The sequence below is a fragment of the Mus pahari genome, chromosome 23 (assembly GCF_900095145.1).
Source record: "Mus pahari chromosome 23, PAHARI_EIJ_v1.1, whole genome shotgun sequence".
In the NCBI taxonomy this organism is placed as follows: Eukaryota; Metazoa; Chordata; class Mammalia; order Rodentia; family Muridae; genus Mus; species Mus pahari.
The window spans coordinates 3,347,465-3,371,342 of record NC_034612.1 but is presented as its reverse complement, the minus strand read 5'-3'; the positions used below and the strand labels follow the sequence as shown (position 1 = coordinate 3,371,342).

Sequence of the window (23,878 nt, the reverse complement as noted above, 5' to 3'; positions counted from 1 at the left end):
AACCCAGCTCCTTCCTGAAAGCCACGATGCGTGTGTATGTGTGTGTGTGTGTGTGTGTGTAGCAACGAGATCCACGGGGGGGAGGGTAGCTCTGGTTAGGGGGTGAGGTGAGCCATACGCATTGGCTATCTTCCAAGGCTGTCACTACCCCCTGAGCCCGGTCCTAACAAGCTACCAGTGAAGTCACAAGTCATATCTGCACTAGAGTGAATGCTAGAACTGTCCTTATGCAAACGGGGAAACTGAGGCCTGGGAATTAATGAGTATTGGCTGAGGCCTACTGAGCAGATGAGGCAGGGGGCGGGACATCGAACAGGACCCCTGCAGGGCCTCCCTCCCCCTGCAGCAGGGGGAGGTGCTGCACACCTGAAGTCGCCTGCCTCCCTAGGGAGGGCATCCAGGAGTTTCTTCTGCCCCGCCCCCAATACTGCCCCGCCCCCAAACACGGGAGTTTCTTCTGCCCCTCCCCCAAACACGCCCACATCCTCGGTTCCAGGACTGTGACTCGATTGGTAGGCCTTGAGATGAGAAGCTGGTCTGGGTCACGTGGGAGACAATGGCACCACCAAGAGAGAAAGGCAGGCAAGGACACCACGATGAGGACCAGCTGAGACATGGGTGTAGCAGGTGCCAGCTCTGGACAAGGAAGGGGCAGCAGGCCCAGGAAAGTGGGCAGCTTTGTGAGGCTGGAGAGCACCGGATGCTTTGAGCGTCTCCAGCGTGTTGGCGTGACCCAGAACTTGACGTTAGCGGAACAGGTTCCATTTTGGCCTTGGGGCACGTTTGTCCCTGTGGCTGTTCTAAGGCAGAGTGGGAGATGGCTACTGAGAGGGATACACTGCCAGCATTCTTGGGGAACACTCAGTACTTCCAGGCCTCTGGCCCGCCTGCCGTCCATGTCCTGGCTGTACCTGGATGAGGACAGCCGCTACTGTCGCTGGCAGGGTACAGACAGGAGCCCTCATATCCTTTCTCAGACCTGTAACTCCGGACACGGACTCTCTCTTGTCCTCTATCTAGCTGTCTGCCTGGGGTGGCCTGTGGGGACCACAACAGTGTGTTTTCTACTCTCCACGGCTCTGGTACTCCCCACATCTCCAGTGCTCCCCACATCTCTGGCACTCCCCCAGGGTAGCTTGAAGAAGCGCAGGACTTGGCTTCCCCGCCCCCCACCCCCACCCCCAGCTCTACTCTCTGCAGGGCCACTGGGCTCAGTCAAGCCCTTCTACCAAGGCACAGGGCCCTTTCCCCCCACATGCTTGCCCTTTGACTTGGCAAGCTTGGAATGGAAAGAGCAGCAGCCCCTCCTGCCCCTTCCCCTTCCCCGCTCCCTGTGTCTGACTCTGGGATGCTGGGCCAGTCCTTGCAATCCCTCTACCCTCCAAGCAAGCCTTCAGCTGCTGTACTAGCTGCCTCCCCCCCCCCCCCCGAGAAAACAAATCCTCCAAATACACCCCCCAGACTCACAGTCTCTTGCATGAGGTCAAGAACGGGAAGGGTAGAGGTGTTGCTGCCTCAGTTCTACCTGGGACATTCTGAGAGAGGAACCCCGGGGGACTCAGGCGGTGGTCACCACAGCCTGCGTCCTCACCTCAACTTGAGTTGTTCGCTGACGGAGCTTCTTAAGACAAAGCCAGAGAGCCCCGGCTTCTCTTACACGAGTGGAGTCAGCTCTCCTCTAGGTCTGTCCCGTGTTCATGTCTCAAGGCTTTTCCGAACAATCCTCGGGGTGAACACTTGCGCAGATTCCCTTTACTATATGGGGGGAAACTGAGGCACAGGAATTAAGTCGCCTGTCAGAGGCGCTCAGCTAGCAAACTCTTGAGTGTGTCACAGCCGAAGTCAGTCAGGAGCCCACCTCACACAGATGCGGCACCCCTCACCTTACGCAGCTAGATGTTATACTTCCAGCCACCCGTGTCTTACACCCCAGCTGTCTCCAGGGCCACTCACGGTCACAGCCAGGGAAAGGAAGCGCAAGTCTCCACCTTTGGGTTTCCATGGATACCTGGATAAGTCTTGGGTGTCGTCTTTGCCCCGAGGCCAACTCCATCAGCCACAGGGCACATCCCTCTTACTCGTTGGCCCGTCCTGCACACGCTCTGCCCGGGGTCACTCTGGAGCATTGGGGCTGTCAGGTTTCAGCCTCTGGCCACGAGGTGGCTTTCTGATCACCCCCAGAGCCTGGCTGGAGGCTGCGGAGCTTGGCACTCTTGTATCCTCGTCTCCGAGTGAGCCAGGTGCACACTAGGCCCTTGTTCTCCTGCCTCTCCACCCTGCCCTGCTCAAGTTGGAGCCTTGCCTGGAGCTGGACAGGGCTCCAACTTTGTCATTCCTTGGCCACGTCCCTATCGGCTGCCCATGGGGAAACCGAGTCATGGAGGGCATTTGCTGAAATTCTCTGAAACTGGAGCCGGCTGGCTCCAGGCTGCCAGCCTGTCTCCCTCCATGGGGAGGTTTCTGGGTCTGATTTCTGTCTTTCTTCTTTCTCCTCTTCCTCAGTTTTCTCCAAGGTCCCAGGGGATGAGGGGTCTACTAAATGCCCTCATTGTGAAGAGCCAAAACTTCCCGGCTGCCTTGAGACAGACCCAGGAGGGCAGTGACGTCACAGCAGGGATCTGTGACCCTCTTATCAAGCTCGGTTCTCCCTCTGTCCCAGGCGGGGTGGGGGGCGCAGTGGCAGGGGGAGAGGGCAGAGGCTTGCTGGAAAGAACTGGTTGAACCTCAGGGGAAGCCAACCCAGTCTCGGGAAAAGAGAAGTGTTATCTCGTCAAAGGGAACAATTAGCCATTCCCCTGTGGAGGAGCTTTTCATGACTTAAAGCTCTGGGGGGGGGGGGATGTTTTGGTAGCTCTATAGTGTGCAAGGTGTCTTGGGAAGGCTGCAGGGCCGGGACAGGGCCGGGGCCCCCGAGGGCAGGTTACATCCAGCTTTTGATCCCAAGTAGCTTTGCACCTTGGATGAATCTCCTCTGTTCCTCCTGGCCTCAGTTTCCCCAAGTGTAAAATGACAAGAGGTGTGTTGGGTGTTTCAGGTGTTCTCAGCTCACCCACCTCGGCTGCACATGCCACAGGGCTGAGAAGACACACAAAGCTGGTTATTCCAAATCAGCTCTCGTTGTTCCTGGGCAACGAAGGGTCTGGCTCTGGTGCCGCACCCCAGGGTGGCGGTGGGGTTGTTGAAAAGTGATTGAGCGAACCCAGAAGCTCCTAACAGGGTTAGGGCGGTGAGGAGCCCGGCAGGTGAGCAGCGCTGGGGACTGGGCAGACGGAAACTGGGTGCCTGTGGATGTGGCTGATGGCAGCCACAGCCGGGGCCTGGGATGGTGAAGCAGGAAGAGGGCCGGGTCACTCTGAACATTTCCAGCAGGGACTGGAAGAGTCTTTGCTCATGGCTCCTGGTTACCTGGGGACATTCAGCTCCAGAGACCGTCCACACTAGCCAGAGAAGGGTCAATAAACCTGAGGCTCCTTCTCCAAAGCTGCGGGTCCTGGTTGTGTCAGCCCTTAATCCTTGTTAGTTCTTCTCTGGCCACCGTGGCCTCTGTGACCCTCTGCCCAGAACGAAATAACTAGAGTTCTGGAGAGGATGAGGGAGTGGGTGTGCATTGTGCTGCCACAGAAACATGCTCCGTCTATCTCGGATCTGTCACCCGAGTACCACCCCAACCTCCAACACCATCTGTCACTGTGACTCCTGCTCAGACTCCACCTCCGAGTGCCTCGGTCACTCAAGTCTCTCAGCAAACATTCAGCACACAGCACTGCCACCAGGTCACACTGCCACCAGGTTTAACGGAGTCACAATGCCACTATAATGGAGTCACAGACAGGGCAACCTTCATGACCCCTGTTCCAGGGTCACTGTTAAGGGATCAGTGTAGCCCAGGCTGGCCTGGAACTCCCCCAGATATGGAATTTCCTGCCTCAGCTTCCTACATGTTCCGTGCAGGGATTACAGATGTGGGGCACCACACAGTATCCTAGTGCTGCTTTTAAATAACTTTCCTGACTTTTTTTCAACCTCCCCACAAAGCTCCATGCCGAGCGAGCTCAGTGAGCTAAAGACCTGCCAGTGACACTCACCAGTCCACACCATGACCTTGCTCCGCCCCTCTTTCCAAAGACTCCACTTGGAATGCCATCTAAAGGAAGCCATGCTGGATCCCCAACCATCGAGGAGGGGCCCTGGCTATGCTTCCAGGCTGTGTCTGTCCTGCGGGGCCGGGCAGCAGAGCACTCCTCACCATTCCCAGGGCTGCCTGGGACCAGGGTATTAGGAGGGTTGAGGTTCAGTGCAGAGGCTGGGCAAACTCCAAGCGGGTTACAGTGGTTCTGAGCTTTGCGCGACTCTATCACACCTAATAGAGGAGTTGGGATGCAGGACCAGACTGCAGAGCCACTCAGGAAGAACCCAGCCCCATCCTGCACTGTTTGAGCATCAGGGGTCCATGAGACCCTCAGAGGAGTTGCTTTCCAGCTGAGGCCCAAGCTCACGGGCAGAGGCCATCTCCACTCTCTTACTTCCGGGAGAGGAGGGTCTCCAGCCACACACCCCTGCCCAGGCAGAAGGAAGAGATCTCCAGATGAACAGTGATTGCAGAGACCTGGTCAACCTGAGCCTGGATTCCAGCTCCTTGCTGGGCTCAGTCACTCTAGGCTGGTCTCTGCCCCCTCACCTTGGAGCACCTTGTTCCTGCCCAACCTTGGTGGCCTTTGAGTCAAGGCAGGGGCTGCTCAAAGAGCTTTTGTTCACACAGGTTGGAACCCTTGGGAATTTCCTGCAGCAGAGAATGACCTGGTTTGAAGCAGGATGCGGAGCTGGGTGTGGTGGCATCCATCCGTACACCAACTCTGGGGAGGCTGAGGCAGGAGAATAGCCAGGTTAGGGCCAATCTAGACTACATATTGGGACCTTGTAGCAAAAGATTCCCCCACCCTCTAAGCCCCTGCAGCAGTACAGCAACCAGTCATTGTCTGTGCCTGGGGCCTAAGCGTTTCCTGGCCAGCTGACCCCAGACAGAATTATCTGGGAATATGGGGGTCATCTCTGTGATAATCAAGACCCCATATACAAACAAAAAGCCATCGTGGAGAACTGGACAAGTACCACGAACACATCTGTGCAGCCACCGGCCCCCACAGTGAGTAGTGTTTCTGGGACACGCCCTTCTGCACTGCCCATCCCCCAACCTTTGATTGACACTCTCTCTGCCTGAGTGTACATAGATCCCCAGAACCGTAGTTTAGCTTCCATTTTGAGCTTATCCTCAGAGTTTTGCAGCATGTGCCTTATGCTAATTGGACCTTTGTCTGTTGGTATTATTTTAGCACAGGCTCTGATGCTGGCATACAGCCGGAGTGTGTCCACTGTTGTGGCTGTATACTATTCCTTGGTTAGTCCAAATCTTACTCTCCCTGTGCATTCTGGGATCACAGATGTTTAAATGGCTTCTCTTCTGTCAGCGTGTATCTTGATATGGTGTAGAGATGGCTGAGTGCATTAGTCAGTGATGTCCTTTGCTCAAACAGGTGTGCAGATTCACATGCCCTAACATGTATGTTGGGTGTCCTGAGGTCTCCATTCGTCTTCATCTGTGAACTTCCAATCTGCTGAGCTCTGGACTGCACCAGTTTGAGCCTGGAAAAGGATCAGACCCAGCGGTAGCCAGGTCCTAGTCCCTGGGCAGACAGTCTGGAAGAGGCAACACAGGTCATGAGTCAGTCATAGGTCTCTAAGGGACTGACACAACTCCAGATGTGACCAGATCCAGGGAGGGACTCAGGACTGCCAAGAAGGCATGCTTCATCCTGAAAGGGGAAGTGCAGCCGACTGGGCAAATGGATGTCACAGCATGTATAAAGGTCCTGGGGCAGGCAACGTGAGTCGAAGGTCAGAAAATGACCCTGGAGAGGTCAAGAGCGTGGAGATGGCAGAGCTGACATCAGGGTGTCCGTATTGTCTAACAGTCTTCCAGGATGTACGCTGCCAAGGAGACTCCATTTTATAAGCAGGTTTGACTCCATTCTGAGGAAGGAGGAGGATGACTCCGGGCCCCTGGGTGGACCATCTGCCAGGTTCCAGCCAGCCAGCAAGGGAATAAATGACATAGTCCCCAGGGCTAAGAAGGCATCTGCCTCTAAATTTATTAGGGAAAGTTGAGACTCTGGGGACACAAGGGTGTGTTAAAATCATAGAAGGAAACGGGTCCCAGAATTTACGGGACACCAAGTAAAGGGTGGAACTCCCTCACCTGGGCCCCATAAAGTGATAGACACCTACTCCTGTGGTGGCATACTCCACACTAACCTGTCACCCGATACCTGATATCTGCTGTGTACATCAAGGACCCAGGACTCCCCAGCCCGGTCCCTGTCTGCTGGCCCATTTACCTGCCTGCCCATCAGGACCCTCCCTACTGTTTCCTGCCAAGGAGCATTTCCTGCTGTTGGTCTCAGGTTTGACCTCTCACATTATGACTCTGCAGTTTTGCCTTCAAACCCAACTCCGGCACAGCTCCCTTGGCTTACCAGCTCATCGGCAGACGCCCCCAGCCTTCTGGAGCCACCCAACCTCCGTGGAAGCTGCCCGGGCTTGTATCCATTCTGAAACAACACCCGCATGCACACACATGCACACATTCATATACATATGTGCACATGCACACACCACACGTTCTCACACACATGCACATTCATATACGTATGAACACACGCACAACACAATTGTTCTCATGCAGTGCACACATTCATACACATATGTGCACATACATATATGCCATACATGTTCACCCACACATGCACCCACTTATATATACAGCACATGTTCAAACACACTTATACATCCACACATATGTACACACACATACACACATGTGTTCATACATATGATTTCACACACACATGCACACACATATACATTCAAAAACACACAGACACAAATTCACACCATACGAGTTTCCCAGACACACATGCACACACGCAGGGACACACATTCACATGCACATTTACTGTGTGCGCTGAGAGCTAGTGTTAGTAATTAAGACAGGAATAGAAGAGCGTGCATTCACTTGGGCCAGGTCACCAAGGCAAACAAATTACATGACAAACTGTGATCAACTGAGACACTAAACCTTGCGAATTTGCTAGTCGATAAAATTCTGACACCATGGAAACATGGCTGTGCCTGTCTGCTTCTGACACGACATGGCCAGTGGGTAGAAGGCTGGGCAGAGAGAGGCCTGTGGCTCTCCTCACAAGAGGAGGGGGCTGGGGTTGAAAGTTCAGTTCTGTGAGTGCTGATTGTGACATCAGAGCCTGGGGGTGCAGAGGGGGAGCAAGAGCTGGAGCTAAAAGGAGGGGAGGGGAGAGAGGGAGGGAGGGAAGAAGCAGGGGAAGATGAAGGCACAGACAGACAGACAGACAGACAGAGGGAAATCAAAAAAGTGAAAAAGAGCTAGGAAGGGCCTGCCTTCCTCTTCTTGGGCTGCTGGGGCTGTAGTGTGCAAGGACCTGTTTTATTGAATGCCTACTATGTGCTAGCACACCCACAGGGTACACAGTTCAAAGTGAGGCTGCCAGGGGGAAGTCCTCCCTCCCCTGGAGGCCTGGCAGCCCAACTTTCTCCTCAGCCTCTGCAGTTTTATCCTGGGAAACCAGGAACAGCATTAATAATCTTAGCAGCAAAGCCAACTGCTTTTACTCAGCCGAGTCTCCACTGCAAAGCTGGCTACTCCCAAAGGTGCCTGGAGCCACCATCTGATTCAGAGCAATGCAGGGGTTCAGGGGTCCTTCACAAGCACCGGAGGGGGGTGTCTCCTGGCACCCACACTAGCAAGACCCTTCTGAGCAGGAGGAGGCACAGATGACCTCTCAGAGAATGGAGGCCAGCGTTCAGCACCTGTGTATACACGTGCATGCACACGTACACGCACATGAGCATATGAGTGTGCAGAGAGAGCAGGGAGTGGCTAGTAGTCTGTGGGTGTGAAGTCCAGTTGTGGGCTTCCAGATTGAAGGCTTTCTTCTCACTGCCCCAAGTCCTAGCTGAGAGCCTGCCTGGCCTGTGGGACATCCTGTCAGTGTCAGCTTGTGTGCTGGAGGCAGGGGAAACCCCGTGCAGCTCCTTTCAGCCATGAAGCTCTCAGCTTGACTGCCAGCCACTTTGATAGGACTGATACCGGGAGAGGCCTTGGCTCTCCGCTGAGGCTCACCCCTCCCTCCCTGACCATCTGCTAGTGTCTATGGCCTGGGAAACCACAGAGGCCAATCCACAACCCCCGTGTCTCAGACCCCGAGGCTTTGGTTGGTCACCAGCAACCCCGATGGAGAATTTGGCTGTAATTTGAGAATCGCTCAAAGTGGTTCAATTATGTGGTTTTGGGGATGCTGATGGGATTCTGTGCTAAAAGGAAAGAGAGAGCAGGGCAGAGAAGGAAGTTCATAAAAGCAAACATGAGCTTAAGGACATGTAAATTGTAGGAGGGAAGGGAGGAGGGGGAAGGAGAGCAGGAGGGGAGGGGAGGAGAGGGAGGAGGACAGTCAAGCTCCTGGATCTAGCCTAGCCTGAAGCAGGCTAGATGCTTATGAAAGTGGATACATTCTCCTTTCTGACTCAGAGTAAAAGAATGCAATAACATTTAACTTGAGATTTGTATCTCCCAGGAGGACTCAAAGAATGCATCATGGGTGGACACCACCATTATTTCTGCCGCCACCGTTATTTCCGAGTTGCACAGGACTGGGCAAGGTCACCTGCCACCCCATTTCTCACAGAGGCAGCTGGGTTAGAAACCTTAGCTACCCGGGGTTGGGGGGTTGGGGAGGGGGCTGTCCCCTCCCACCAGGAGCAGAGGCGCAGGGCCCTTACAAGCTATGTGTGTCCAGACTTCCCTGGGACTTGTGCTGCGCTAGGGTGGGCGGGAAAGGGGGCTGTGCGGAACTGGGGTGCATAATTATCATTGGAATCTGTTCCCGTGCCATAAGGAGAAAAACTGAAGCTTTCAGCGCCATTCCCCATCCCACCCCCCGATGCTGTTTTTAATTTCATCAAAACACAGCTGGGGGGTTGTTTTCCGGAAGGGTAGGAGTCCCCTTTAATAAAAAAGAAACTCTCATCAATAGTCGTTCAAACAGCCCACGGGCCACCAGCTGACAAGGGGGTTCGCGGGACTAACAACAGTTTAGGAAACCCCTCAGACTCTCTCTCCTGCTGCCCCGACCTCAACGCCAAGACTACTTCATGAACAGAAGCCGCTGCTGTACCCCGGCTCCCGGGGGGGGGGGGGGCGTCGGTTCTGTGGACTCCCTTCATCTTGCCTTCTGCTGCTTTGGCCAGTGTCGCGAAATCATCTTAGCCCTTTCAATCAAAGCCTTTAGGAGCCAGAAGACAGAGCGGAGCCCCCTGAGGCCCCATGTGTTCTGTTGGCCACCTCCTGCTCCCTATGTACACAGCCCTCCAGCCGGTGCCCTGGGGCCTCCGGCTTTGCCCCTGCTGTTTCTGCGATCTGTCCATCAGTCTCAGCTCCCCTGCCTCGCTTTTCTCTGGAAAGCTGCCTGCGGACTACCCCATGGCGCATATTCCTGGATGAGCTTACTTTCCATCTTGGGGTATGTGTTCCCAGGATCCTTTCAGCGATAATAATACAAAGGAGTCTCCCGTTTCCCCTTTCAGGTCTCTACAGAGCCTGGCACACCACACCACAAATCAGTGGGCTCTCCCTGGGCGTAGCCCAAACACCTGCCCCCCCCCCCCACTCCAGACTTGTGGAAATGTTCTCTCCTATAAGTGTGTGTGAGAGCTCACTGCATTAGCTCACAGGGCAGGGGTGGGGTCGAGGTTGAAATCCCAGCTCTGCTTCTGGAGTCTCGAGCCATGGGGCCGGCTCTCAGCCTCTAGACCTTCAGTTTGTGAAGAGCACCCAGGAGGCTGGGGTGTGGCTGGGACACAGAGAACCTTCCCAGCATGCTTGAGGCCTTGGGTTCCTCTCAGCATCTCAGAACAGAGAGAGAAAATCCAGCAGCAACACCCAACAAAAAGTAACGCATCATCACAGTGGGGTCTACGTGTGTGTTTCAGGGATATTAAACACACATTCACAGTTTGTTGCTGTCTGTATCAAAATTTCATCCTGTGTACATACATGAAAGTGTGTGCATGAATGATTGTGTGCTTGTGTGTTTGTGTGCATGTGTGATTGTGTGCATGTATGCTTGTGTGTATGTGTGTGTTTGGCTGTGCATATTTGTGTGTGTGTGCCTGTTTGTGTGTTGTGTGTTCGTGTGCATGTGTGTGGACATGTGTGTATTTGTGTGCATGTATATGTGTGTTTGTGTATGTATTTGTGTGTGGACATGTGTTTGTGTGCATGTATATGAATGTTTGTATTTATGTGTGTTTGTGTGTTCATATGCATGTTTGTGTATGTGTGTTTGTGTATATATTCATGTGCATGTTTGTGTGTGCATATGTATGTTTGTGTGTGACACCTGGTCAACAATCCCACTTTGTTTAGCCTTGGATGCTATGAGCACAGTTGCTCTGACTGGCTGGACCATGCTCAGTGAGGGGGACTTGTTAACCTTGCCCAGGCCAAACAGGACAGGACAGTGGAGTTCTTAGGATCCAGAAAGGTTCCTGAAGGAGAGGACCCAGCTGGGAGCTATTGGTCATCACACAGTCCTAGTGGGTGCTTCTGGATCTGCCCTGAGCTCAGAATCCTGCCTAGGACACAAGAGTTCCCATTCTACCACCAGCCACAGACAGCTCTCAACATACAAAGGATGCCCAGTAAGCTTGCCCTGTGCACAGTAAGCAAGTGTGTGACCGCAGAGGCCGCTGAGGGTCGCCTTACCACAGACAGCAGATGAGGAGTCCCCAGGGACACCAGGTGGAACTGGTGTACCCACGGTCCACAGCATCAGGGGTTGAAGACCTTGATGAGCTTAGCCTAGGTCACATGGGGGGAGGGGAGGAGACAGTGTCCTCACACCGAGGAGGCAGATGGAGGCTGAACACAGAGATAGGACCACGCAGGGCTGTGAGCCTCAGGGTGGGTGGTTTCCGCATGCTAGAAAAGAAGGGGAAGTGAACCCTGCTTTGGAGGGTGTAGGAGGAGGACAGCCTCCTTCCTGACTTGCTGATGTCTTTGGGCTGGAGAATATGAGACTCAGTCTCTACTGCTTAAGCTTGTACACCTGCGGTCACTTGTTACAAAGTGACAGGAAAAACATGCTGGTGTAAAGTGGGAGGAAACCTTGCAGGTTGCACCTTGGAAAGCCCAGGTTCTAGCACTGGCCCTGTCATCAATGCTGTAAACCCACAGGCAAGCCTCAGTGTGCCCTAGAACCTGGGAGTGATAGGGCTGAGTGGCCACTCTTGTGAGTCCTGGAGGCCCTCTGCCTGCCCCCTCCACCCCCCCCCCCACTTTGCTTAAGTTCAAACTCAAAGACAGCGTGGCCCTGACAAACAGAGCCTGCATGTGGCACACAGAGCCTGGCCAGGCACACAGGGAGGAGGGGGCAGTTGAATCCTCCCAGGGCATTCAGGGAAAAACTACAGCTTAGCCTTGAGTCAAGTCCCCAAGGTAGGGGACAGGCAGCGCTGACATGAAAGACAGGGACAGAGAAGAATAAAAGCCAGCCCCTCTCAGCCTCTGGGGGTGGATGACTGGGAAGAGCCCCCCAAACCAGGGGTCTCTAGTTCCTCCCTTCCCTGCCCCCCTCTCCTGTCTGTGCAGGGATGTAGTGACAAGGCACACTTCCTGAGCTCCATGGATACAACTGGGGCTCTGCTCTTAATGCTGAGCTCTTGCCTGGCCTTTTGTTGGTGTAGATTTGATGCTCATCACCTCGGTTTTTAAAAAGAGGAAACCGAGGCACAGAGTAGCTCTGTCACGGTCACTAACAGGCAACAGAGTGTTGCCGATCGGTCCTAATGATTCAATCGGGTTCAATCAGGTTCAATCGGGAATCTGCCTGTCCAGCTGCTGAAGGTCACTGTCCCCAATTGGGTTCTGATCGATCCATAAAGATGCCAATGGCTGGGCATGGGTGGGACCCTTAGAGTTGCTCGAGCAGGATGCAGAGAGGAATGGGCAGAATCACCATGACTTGGGGAAGAAGGATGGGATGCAGGAGCCACAGGCGATAAAGCCAACCAGCCATGTGAGAGTCCTGGTCTGTGGCCACTGGTCACCTCCCCGACTGGGCCTGGGGTAGCAAGGAAGGTTTAGGAGTGCCCGGCCTTTGAGGTAGCCAAGGCATTTAAAAAATAAGCTAATGTGTGTGCGTGTCTTTCATTCACAGATCCAAAGGTAGCTCCCGGGCAGGTGCGTGTGTGATCTGCCGGGAGCATAAAGCGGTATGTAGCAAAAACTCACTGTGACAATAGAGAGCCAGGGCTGAGTCCTGGGAGGCCAGCTTTTCCCCCTCGCTCTCTGAACTGGACACCCTCCAGCTACGAGGAGACACTACCTTAGCAACATAAGCTCACCACCCCCATTTTACAGATGGGGAAACTGAGGCACGGAATGGTGGTCCCGGCGTCCATAGCGACTGGCACTGGCATTTGGCTTCCACTTGGTGAATGAGGAAACTGAACCTCAGTGGGGATGCTTCAGTGGCCCAAGGTCACACCTCCGAGAGGTGAGGTTTGAGCCCAGGGTATGTGACCCTTCCTCTCGTCTGTCCTTGCCTCTCTGCTGTGTGTGACACCAGGTGGAGGTGATGAACACTTGGATAAGTGTGTCTTGTCATCTTCCTCTCTGTAACACGGCAACAGGCTAAACCAAGTCAAAGGTCACGGTCAGCAGAAGGTCTGTCGGTCTTCTCACACCTGAGCTGTCTTCCACAGCTTTTTCCTGACCATTTAAGATTCTACTCGCCAAGCTCCTTTCCCCCCTGTTCTCCCTTCCTTCTCCTCCATATCTATCTATCTATCTCTCTCTCTCTCTCTCTCTCTCTCTCTCACATCCCTTCCCCCTTCTGTTTTCTTTCCATAACTGGAATGGAACCCAGAGCCTTTGCAGTTATCAGCCAAGTGCTCCACCACTGAGCCCCAGCCCTCAAGCTGCGCTTAGTGTCCAGAGAAGGGCCCGAGGGATGGATGGCCACCCGATCGTTGCCGTGAGAGAGCTGAGATCTAAGCCTATGTCTGATGCCACAGGATGCTGGGGCCCTGAGGCTGGGCTGTGAGCCCCCTTCTCTTCTCAGTACATCCAGGCGGATGTCCCTGAAGCAACGCCTCGCCTGTCGGGGAGTCTTCCCCATGTCACACGCCCACGCTAGCTTGACTCCTTCCACGCAGATTCCCTGCCCTTTGTCCTTGCTGACTGTGCCCTGGGCCGGTTGTCATCAGGGCTACCAGTTCTGTCTTGTAAAGCTGTTGCTACAGTGGGTCCTTTGCTCCCCACTGAGGCTCCCCCTGGCACTGAGCCCCATTTTGCTGCATCTTATTTTTTCTAAGTCCTCACCCACCCATGTCCCAGGGCTGCCAGCTGTCACGCCCAGCTGTGTCTCCATCCCGCATGTCCTCATTTACTCCTAGACGTGGCCATCTTGAGAACCAGGTCAGCGAGTGTATGAGACTCGGCGGGCAAAGGAAGCAAGCAGATGCTGAGTGTCACACGGTGGTTCTGCTCCCCCCCAGGGCGCTGGCACTTACACGAGACATGGTTCCTGCTGTGCTTCAGGTGTGGGTGAGTGTTCAGGATGAACGGTGACAGATGCAAGAGTGGAAAAGAAGAGTCTGTTCTAGAGTGCATAGGTGTGTATGAGTGTGTGTGTGAGTGTGTGAGCTAGTGTATGAGTATATGAATGTGAGTGTATATGTGACTGTGAGTGTATGTGACTGTGTCAGTGTGTGAGTGTGCACGGATGTATGTGAGTGTGAGAGTGTGTGTGAATGTGAAAGAGTGTGACTGTGAGTGTGTGATTGTGTGTGTGAATATGAGAGTGTGTATGACTGTGAGTGTGTTGAGTATGTGAGTGCATGTGACTGTGTTTGTGTGAGAGTTTATACAAATGTATGTGTGTGAGGTGAGAGTGTGCATAGGAGTGTGAGATTATATGATTGTGTGAGAGAGTGAATATGAGAGTGTGCATGTGAGTATGAGTGTGTGTGAGTGGATGTGCAAATATGTGTGAGTGTGAGTGTGTGTGTGTGGGTATGGGTATGACTGTATGAGAGTGTGTGTGGGTATGGGTGTGACTGTATGAGTGTGTGTGACTGTGTGTGAGTGTGAGAGTGTGTGTGTGGGTATGGGTATGGGTGTGAGTGTGAGAGTGTGTGTGGGTATGGGTGTGACTGTATGAGTGTGTGTGACTGCATGAGTGTGTGTGACTGTGCGTGAGTGTGAGAGTGTGTGTGTGTGGGTATGGGTATGACTGTATGAGTGTGTGTGACTGTGTGTGAGTGTGAGAGTGTGCACGTGAGTGTGAGTGAGAGTGTGTGTGTGGGTATGGGTGTGACTGTATGANGAGTGTGTGTGACTGTGTGTGAGTGTGAGAGTGTGCACGTGAGTGTGAGTGAGAGTGTGTGTGTGGGTATGGGTGTGACTGTATGAGTGTGTGTGGCTGAGTGTGAGAGTGTGTGTGGGTATGGGTGTGAGTGTGAGAGTGTGTGTGGGTATGGGTGTGAGTGTGAGAGTGTGTGTGGGTATGGCTGTGACTGTATGAGTGTGTGTGGCTGTGTGTGTTTTATTACTGTTACTTTTAACTTGCCCCTCAAGGCAAGCATTAAAAAAAACAGAGCCCAGGTTGCTGTTTTGCAAAAAGCCACACCTGCCAGGGCACAGAGGCCGCTCCCTGCCTCTGTTGCAGCTCTTTTCTGTCATTGGGGCCCTTGTATATTTTGCAGCCACCCATGCTTCTGCCAGCCTTCAGCTTTGGTGACAGCTATAGGAAGCCAAGTCAGGTCAGGCCATTTCTATATCACTAAACCACACACACACACACACACACACACACACACACACACACATGTGCGCGCGCGCACATACACATGCGCACACACAAGCACATACAAACACATGCACATAGCAGAAGGGAAGTATACTTCTTTTTTTCTTCCTCCTCCTGTTTGGTTTTTTGAAACAGGGTTTCTCTGTGTAGCCCTGGCTGCCCTGGAACGCACTTTATAGCCCAGGCTGGCCTCGAACTCAGAAATCCGCCTGCCTCCGCCTTCCGAGTGCTGGGATTAAAGGCGTGTGCCACCATTGGCCATCAAGATACACTTCTTAAGGGTTCCTTCAACGCTCACCCCCTCCACCTTGAGCTTTCCCTGGGAATGGGGGCTTCACCGTAAAGGAGAGTGGCTGAGACATAGGCTTTGGGGTAACACATAGCCGGGCTCAAGCCTCAGATCCGCCTTCTGTTGGCTGTGTGACCCAGAGCAAGCAAGCCGAGCCCTCTGAGCCTCACTGCCCTAACTTGTATAGTGAAGATGGGAGATCCAGTGTGAATGGAAACGAAGCTTCCATCTGACACCAGGCACCATCAACCCCTTCTTTAGAGGCAGTGGTGACCACGATTTCCTGGGGACGTCTCCATCCTGATTGACAAGCATCAGTCAGGATATTCCTCAAGGCTCCCAGGAGAGGGGGCTTCAGTAGAACAGGAGCTGGGGACCTTCAAAGTCAGGCTGCAGAAGCTCCTCTTGGGTAACCGTCATTTTCTTCCATTCCGCAGATGGGAGAACCGAGGCTCATATAGAGGAAGGGGGTCTGTGCAGAGTTGCCCTGTCCTCGGATAAAGCTGGATGGAGCTTCCTGCCTTCACCCCACTTCCACCCCCATTCAGGAGCTCCCCTAGAAGTTCACCCTCACAGGACCACATGGGGCACAGAGAAGAGTCCGTGAAGGATGTAGGTGGTATCCTGCAGCCGAGCTCCCAGGTCTAATGGACAATTAGACCTGGAAGCCTCTGGCAGGGGCACTCTGCTGCCTGTGGTTCCTGATGCATCGTGGAGCCAGGCAGGGCTAGAGGGGACACAGATGTCCTCTCAGACACCCGCATCAGAGCCACCGCCCCCCCCATCCATGTGGCCCTGAAAAACCCCATCTCTCTAACAAAGGAGTGACTCAGAGTCTCGGGGGTGGCCAGCCTTTCCTGGCCTCTGGGTACCTCACCAGTACGGCACAGAAACTTCACATGCCACCTGATCCACAGTGATCCAGCCAAGTTCATTAAAGCCAGCTTCATCTCCCCTCCCCAGCCACAGCCTGGGGACCTGGAGGAGTTTGAGGGGATCAGTGATTATATTTTCTGGCAGGGTTCAAACAATAAATACAATGGGCTGTGAAGCTCATATACTCTCTGCCCCCAACTACCAGCCCTGCCAGGCATGGCTCAGAGCCCCCCCCCCCCGCCCCAGAGGGCATGCAAATGAGTGGACATAGCTATGTACCAATAAAACTTTATTTACAAACAAAAAAACAACAACAAAAAACACCAAAAAAACAAAAAACCAGATCTTAAGCCTGATTTACCAGCTCCCTGTTCCTTTAGGTCTTGTCGGGCAGAGTCCGATACCTCCTCTGGGGGTAGGAGGAGACTGTCATGAGGCAAAGGGTTTTTTCCCAGCTTTAGTATGAAAGTCCTGATCCTGGAAGACTGGTTTCAGAGCACACAACAGGGTTAATCCTGCCTGGGGTCCTGGACCCCTTGCTCTTCCCAAGACAGTTTTGTGCTGTGCCATTTAGCTGTCTGCTCTATAAAGGGGAGGACTGCCATTTATTGTGGCATGAATTGTGCCAGGTACTTGCAAAAGGCTTGGTGAACATTTTCTTCATTATAACAGCCCTGTGTTGTGGGACCAGAGTTCTTCCCAGGAGGGCTGAAGACTGGACAGTCCTGCCTCAGGTCTCTCCAGAGCCTACACCCTTACAGAGCTGGGAAATCTCACCCCTGTAACTTCTGTGACTATTGCAGAACATGTCACTCAGAGGAACCCGAGCAAGCAATGGGATCAACAAATACTGAAGGCAGATGGATGGATAGATATGTGAGTGAATGATTGGTGGATGGGTGGATGGGTGGATGGACAGATAGACAGATGGACAGATGGATAGACGGATGGATGGATAGACAGGCAGATGAATGGATGGATGGATGGATGGATGGATGGGCAGATGGACAGTTGTATGTATTGATGGATGGACGAATGGACAGATAGATGGATGGACAGGCAGATGGATGGGTAGGTGGGTGGATGGATGGATGAACACCTGTCTGTGGATGGGCAGAGAGGTGAAAAGACAGACAGATGGGCAGATGGGTGGAGGGATGGTAAATAAATGGATAGAAAAATATCTATAGATAATAGATAGATGGGTAGACAGATGGATAGATGGATAGATGGATGGATGGACGGATGGACAGATGGATAGAGAGCTATATCTACAGATGGATGAGTGGGTAGATGGATGGATGGACAGATGAACAACTGTGTCTACAGATGGATAGGTGGAAGGAAAGATGGGTTGTTGGGTAGGTAGGAGATGGGCTGATGGATGGATGGGAAACTTCCCCCACATTCACACAAACACAGGCTTGTTCTGTGCTGTGACTCATTCCCACCAACATATCCGTCAGGTGAGCTAATCGGAAAAGGTCTCATGGCTCTGATATCCATTATGTCAAATTTGCCTTCTGGCACTGGGGAGGCAATATGACATCATATTTAAAATGTACTCTCTGACATCAGGTGGCCTCTGTGAGTCCCCTGGAAGGCTTTTTTTCTGGGCCACGTGACCCAGATAATTAACACATGTTTCTGAACCCCACAAGAGATCATAAGAGAAATTGTCTCTGTGAGTGATGGGGGCCGCGTATGTGAGGTTCGTGGTGTGAGCTCAGTAAATGCTCTCTAAGTGTCATCACATTGGGCTGAGGAGAGAGCAGGTGGGGCTGGAGTGGCCACAGTGAGTGGCATAGTGTGTGGCTCTACATAGAACACCAAGGTCAGACAGGGGCAGGAGTCAAAGCTACTTAGTAGCCACCAGGACCACAACAATGGTGCACATCAAACAAGCCCTGTGGCTTCTCCAGCTCATCTCTTTCTGAACTCTGATCTTCCTTGAGGCTAGCACCAGGCTTGGGAGGCAGCAGTGGCCTCACAGGAACCCTGTCAGCTAGGTTCACATATACATACACACACACACACACACACACACACAATCACACACAATCACAATTCTCTCATTCACAATACATTTGCACACACTCACAGTCACATACACACACTCACACACTCATACACATACTCTTACACTCACACATACATTCACACACTCACACACTCACACTAACATACACTCACATGCACACACACAATTACATGCTCTCACACTCACACATACATCACACTCTCACATACTTACACACACAACATACACACTCACACACAATCACACCATCACAGTCACAATCACACTCTCACACTCACATATATTCACACACTCACACACACTCAGAGTCACAGACACTCACTCACACACTCTCAATAACATATACACTCATACATGTACACACATACATAATCACACACTCTCACACACACACTCACAGTCACATACACACACATTAGCACACACTCACACACACTCACACTTACAATAACATATACACTCATACACACACACACACACACTCACACACATGCCCATGCACACATGTGCTCCGGTCTCTATAAGGCCTAAGCAAAGCCACATATACTGTTACTGTCCTACCTCCTCTAATGGGCAGTGACAGTCACAGGGCTGAGCGCAACCATGGGGCCCAGAGTGTGAAGATGTCTCAGAGCCAAGGCTACCAACATGGAAGGAGGGGCAGAAACACACGTATCCCATAACCCCACAGCAGCCAAGTCCTTCACACTGCCCCCACACCAGGAGGACCCTGAGCAGGCATCCTTCCTGTCCTCAGGATCAAAGACCCAACTCCCGCATCACCCCACTCCCACCTTCCAAACATCTGGACCTGCTCCGGGGAGCCATTAATCTCTGGCAATTTCTTCCCCTCACTTGATTTGTTTATTTAAGGAAAACAAGTTGCTCCTAATTAGAGGCGCTGTGGAGATGCTCAGCTCATCGGAGCTGCCTGCTTTCAGACATTCTGCCTGAATGCATACCTGTGCTCCCAGCATCTGTGGGTGTATGCAGCCACAGTCCTGGGTGGGAGCTTCTGGCAAGACAGACATGGGCATATGGATTATGATGGAAGCTGGAAATGTGCTCTGGAGTGCCCGGGACACACACACCATCCCAGCAAGCTTAGAGCTGATGCAGGTAACCTGGCTCTCACAGGGCGCCCAGCGTGATACACACGGTAGAGGTACCACAGCTCAGGTGGGCCTGTGCTCGGAAGCACTGGTCACAGTCATCCTGTTCCACACAAGTTTACACACACACACACACACACACACACAGCTAATGCAGAAGTCACATGCCACACACAGGTACTCACTGCAACAACATATGAGACGTTATAAGCCTATAGTCCTGTTACATACATCCAACAGCTGACTCACCCACAGGAGGTGTGTGTGAAAGTTAGACACACCAGAGAACACAGGCACACTCAAATGAACACCAAAAAGACCCACTCTAGAAAACACACACTAACACACTTGATACAACTAAGCATGCAATGTTCCACACATGCACACATTTACATGTATGTCTGGGTACACACAGTGTGCATGCCAAGACAGAGGCATATACCCATAGAAACATACATAGGTACAGAGACACGATACTCACAAGCGTTGGAAATCACGTGCAGAGACTTGCAGAAACACTTGAATGCAGACATGTGCACATGCCCAGAGAGAGATGAACCTGTGTGCCAGGCTGTGCCTCTAAATATGTGTGGACAGACCTGGAATGTGCTAAAAGCCACACAGACACGAGTGTTCCTAATTGCACAACACAAACTCACCTCCCATCTCTGCATGCCCGGCCACTCACACACATGCATGTTCATGGGTGGTTGTTCTCTCAGAGGCTCACACATGGCCTGCACATTCATAAACCCACCGGCACACACTTGTTAGATGTCAAGTCTACCCTGGCTATTCTGACACGTGCATACATACGTGGTTGGTACATTCATGACTGCACACGCACACGGCTGCAGAGACTGCACATGGCTTCAGTTGCAATGCCCCCCTACCCCCGCACCCTACTCTACTAGGAAAGCCACAAACTGGTCTTTTTTTTTTTTTTTTTTTTTTACTGTTCTGAAAGTCAACCCTGCAGACTCTACCAGCTCATGGTGGCTCCATCCTCCATCTCTAAGCGGCACATCAGGGCACAGTGACTGGGACAAACTCTGCTCCCCACCTGTCCTCTTGGCAAGAACACAGGGCAAGCAAGCTTCACACCGGTCAGAAAGATACTGTCCACTGCTCGCTCCCTGCAGCCTCTGACTGTGCCCCGCCCCTACCCCAGACCCAGAAAAAAACGCTCTTCTCAACAGCATTGGTTGGTCTTGCAGCCAGGCATGCCCAGCCCTGAGGCAAACTGGATGCCTGACCCGGAACAGACAGAATGTCCCTGCTCTGGGTCCCTAGACAGCTGCAAAGTTGAAGCCATGGAGACAGCTTACCTCCATCTCCCGTTGTCATGACGACGCGGCAGCTGGGTGCATCCAGCCCTCCCAGACTGCCCTGGGCTCCCCACTGGGAGCAGCTGGTCCAGCAGTGCTTTTAAAGGGAAGCAGGGAGGGGCGGGGATTGCAGGTATCCTATGACTGGAGAGACCTAAGACCCTGGCCCCAAATGAGGATCTTCGGGTTCAGGGAAAGCCTCCTTTGGGAAACGGGTTCCCAGGATCCATGCACAAGACCTCCACATGGGCATCCCCCATTGCTCCTGTACTCTGCCAGACTGTGATGGATGCTTCTAGCATTATCTCACTGAGTGCTCCCACATCATCTCATGAGTGCTCCCACATTATCTCAGTGAGTGCTCACAGCACCATTCCAAAGTAGGAACTACAAACTCTTACTTTACAGGGGGAGAGTGGCCAGGGGCCACTCAGATCTACTTTGAGATCTGAGTTCCTAAACACTAATGTGCAACACACACACACACACACACACCTGAGATTAAAAAAAAAAAATCCCATCTGTCACATTGCTCAGGGCCACACAGTGGTCTGAATGGGGATTTCCAAGGATACGTGCCATCACTTCACTCTAAGAGAAGTGGCCACTGTAGTCCAGAGAGGGTTAGTGGTTGGACATAGGATACACAGCAAGTCAAAGGCAAGTCTGAAGCCAATTCTTGAACCAGAGCTGTGTTTCCCCCAAGATATCCACCACCTTTGACACCCTGGAGGAGTGCGTGGGTTTGGCCAGCCTGGGAAAGTGGCTTCTGGCCTCAGATCAGAGCTCTAAGCCAAGGCAGGAAGTCTTTAGAATCTCACCTAACAGCTCAAGAGCTCAAGAACCCCCAGCACGACCGCTCCCCAAAGGCAGAGATACACAGCTCCATCCAGTAGGAGGCTGACCCATGGCCAAGGGACCACTTCCAAACACCACGCTTGGCCAGGGCAGAAGAGAGCATCCACTATGTCTCTAGGGGACTTCAAGCCTACCAAAGACCAACCAGTATGCCCCTGACCCCAGTCCCCTGCAGGAATGGAGGACAGTGATGTCTTCCATGTGGACACAAGACTGGCCTTTTGGAAGTGTGCATTCACAAGGGAGAAAGGGATTAAGGCCAGCAGTGCTCTAGGTTGGGACAACCTCAGGGACTCCTCAGGACAACCTCAGGGACGAGCTGGGCAGGAGGAGGTCAGCAGCCCGGGTCCCCTCAGCCCCCTTCCCTGAGACTTGCTTCTCTCATTGAGGGGTGCAGGCAGCCCTGATTTTTTTAAGCTTTCTTTCTCCCCCTAAAGGGGTAGCCCCTCTGGATTCTCAAGGAGTGGGGTGTGCCCCGTGGGGGCCTGGAAAGGAGTTGAGGGTCTCCTGGAAGGGCACTTGGGCCTGTTGGCATTTGAACGGGGGCGGGAGGGAGACAAGTGGCTCTCTCCTACCACATGCCCCTCAGGACCCACAGAAACCAGTCTGCAAAGTGGGCTTCGCAGAGCCCACGCTGCGGGGCCCTGGCTGCCGCTTGGTTCCCCAGTGCGGGCACCACCCCAAGGCCGGCTCAAAGGGAACCGCTCGCCCCTTCTCCCCAGGCTGGAAGCTGGCCCGGCAGCGGAGTGCTCGAGTGTGATCCAAGGCCCCCCGCTGCTCCGGCAGCCCCAGGGATGTCCCCACGCGCGTCCGAGGCCGGAGGAAAGTTTGTCATCTCCCCAGAGCCGACTGTCACCTCTCTGCAGCTTGGGGCTCGCTGGGGACCCGTGGCTGCTGCTTACCTGGGGAAGCGCCGAGCTCTTCGTGCCCGATAGGGCGCAGCGCAGAGCAGGAAGCCTGGAGCGCGGAGAGTGGAGCGCGGAGCCAGGGCTGGGACTGAGCGAGGCTGAGGCCGGGGGGATGAGGCTGGGGCTGCGCGGGCGCCCGCACTCCCGGCCCTGCTGGAGCAGTCTGCAGCCCGAGCTCCCGCGCCCGCCGCCTCCCCGCAGCCCGGCCCGGCCGCCCGCGCTTAACTCCTTGCGTCCCGGCCTCCCGCCGCGCCCGCCGCAGGCCTGGGATCTGGGCTGTGCAATGTGCTGAGCCCCGCTCCTGGGCTGCGGCGAAATGCACCGAGACGGGGTGAAGGGCCGGCGCCTGGCGTGAGCGTGGTGCGGGCTGGCCGCTGCTGCTTGGAGACTTGGCCCGGAGCCCGCCCGGCAGGCAGCTCAAAGAAATCCAACAAAGGACAGTTTTGTTGATGGGTGTTCAGCGTGTTGTTTTAACAGGCTCTGAGTTTTGCCTGTGTGGCTTCTGGGCTGTCACACTCCCTCTCTGAGCTTGCTGGATTTCTGGCTCCTGGAGGACTTCCACTGAGGGTCCCTGAAAGGGCTCAGAAGCATCAGACAAGAGTGGAACACAGGGGCTCCTGGTTTGCAGATCTAGCTTGCCTCCAGGTTAGGTCCAAGGGCGACTGGAAAAATATAGGCGTAAATATTTTTATTTTATTTATTTACTCCCCCCCCACACACACCCCAAGACAGGGGTTCTCTATGTAGGTCTGGCTGTCCTGGAACTCTACATCATAAGAGCACACTGGCTCCAAACTCATAAAGGTCCACTGCCTCTGGCCTCTCAAGTGCTGGGCTTCAAGGTGTGTGGTGTATGCATGTACACCTGCGCACACCTGCGGGGGTGAGCCCACATGTATGAACATGTGTCACCGTGCCTTGCGTGAGGTCAGAGACCCACCTCAGGTGTCAGCCCTTAGCCTCTGCCTTGCTTGAGGTGGTCTCTCTCCCATCTGATTTGCAGGTGATCCTTTGAGAGTTCTGGATTCTCTTCCCTCCTCCCATGTCTTAGGGCCACTGGGGTTAGGATGAGCGATTGTTTATGTGGCTACTGGAGATTTGAACTCAGGCCCTCAAGCTTGCAGAACAAGTGTTGTATCTGCTGAGCCACCTCCCCAGCCCCCCACACCCCGAGGTCTTGGTTTTTGTGGTTTTTTTTTTTTTTTGAACGCCAACTGTTGAGCTAAATGGAACGGGGTTCAAGTGCCCCCCCTTAGCTGTTTTCTGGTGGTATGGCTCTGACCAAGCTGCCTTGATTTCCCCACTTGAACAGGAGCAGCTCAGACCTTCTAGGCTGGCCATATGAGGGTTGTGGGCCACCACACAGTATCCATATCTACCTCAGAGAAAATGGGCTTCGGGCCTGGTCGGGAGAGCGAGTTTGAGCCTAGTAGGGGAGCTGTGTATAAAGATGTGGACTTAACGTTCGTACCACGAGTGAAATCTCTCAGCCTCCCCCAACTTGGC

The 23,878-nt window shown here is 53.4% G+C and overlaps 1 protein-coding gene across 1 annotated transcript in view; it reads right to left on the bottom strand.

Annotated features, from left to right (window-relative positions):
• Wscd2 (WSC domain containing 2) overlaps positions 1–22,515 on the bottom strand; it is a 90,078-nt gene extending 67,563 nt beyond the window's left edge. The window contains exon 1 of the mRNA XM_021186873.2: positions 22,367–22,515. The gene's annotated coding sequence lies outside the window, so the exon portion shown is untranslated. The remainder of the gene's footprint in view (positions 1–22,366) is intronic.
• Positions 22,516–23,878: the final 1,363 nt, after the last annotated feature.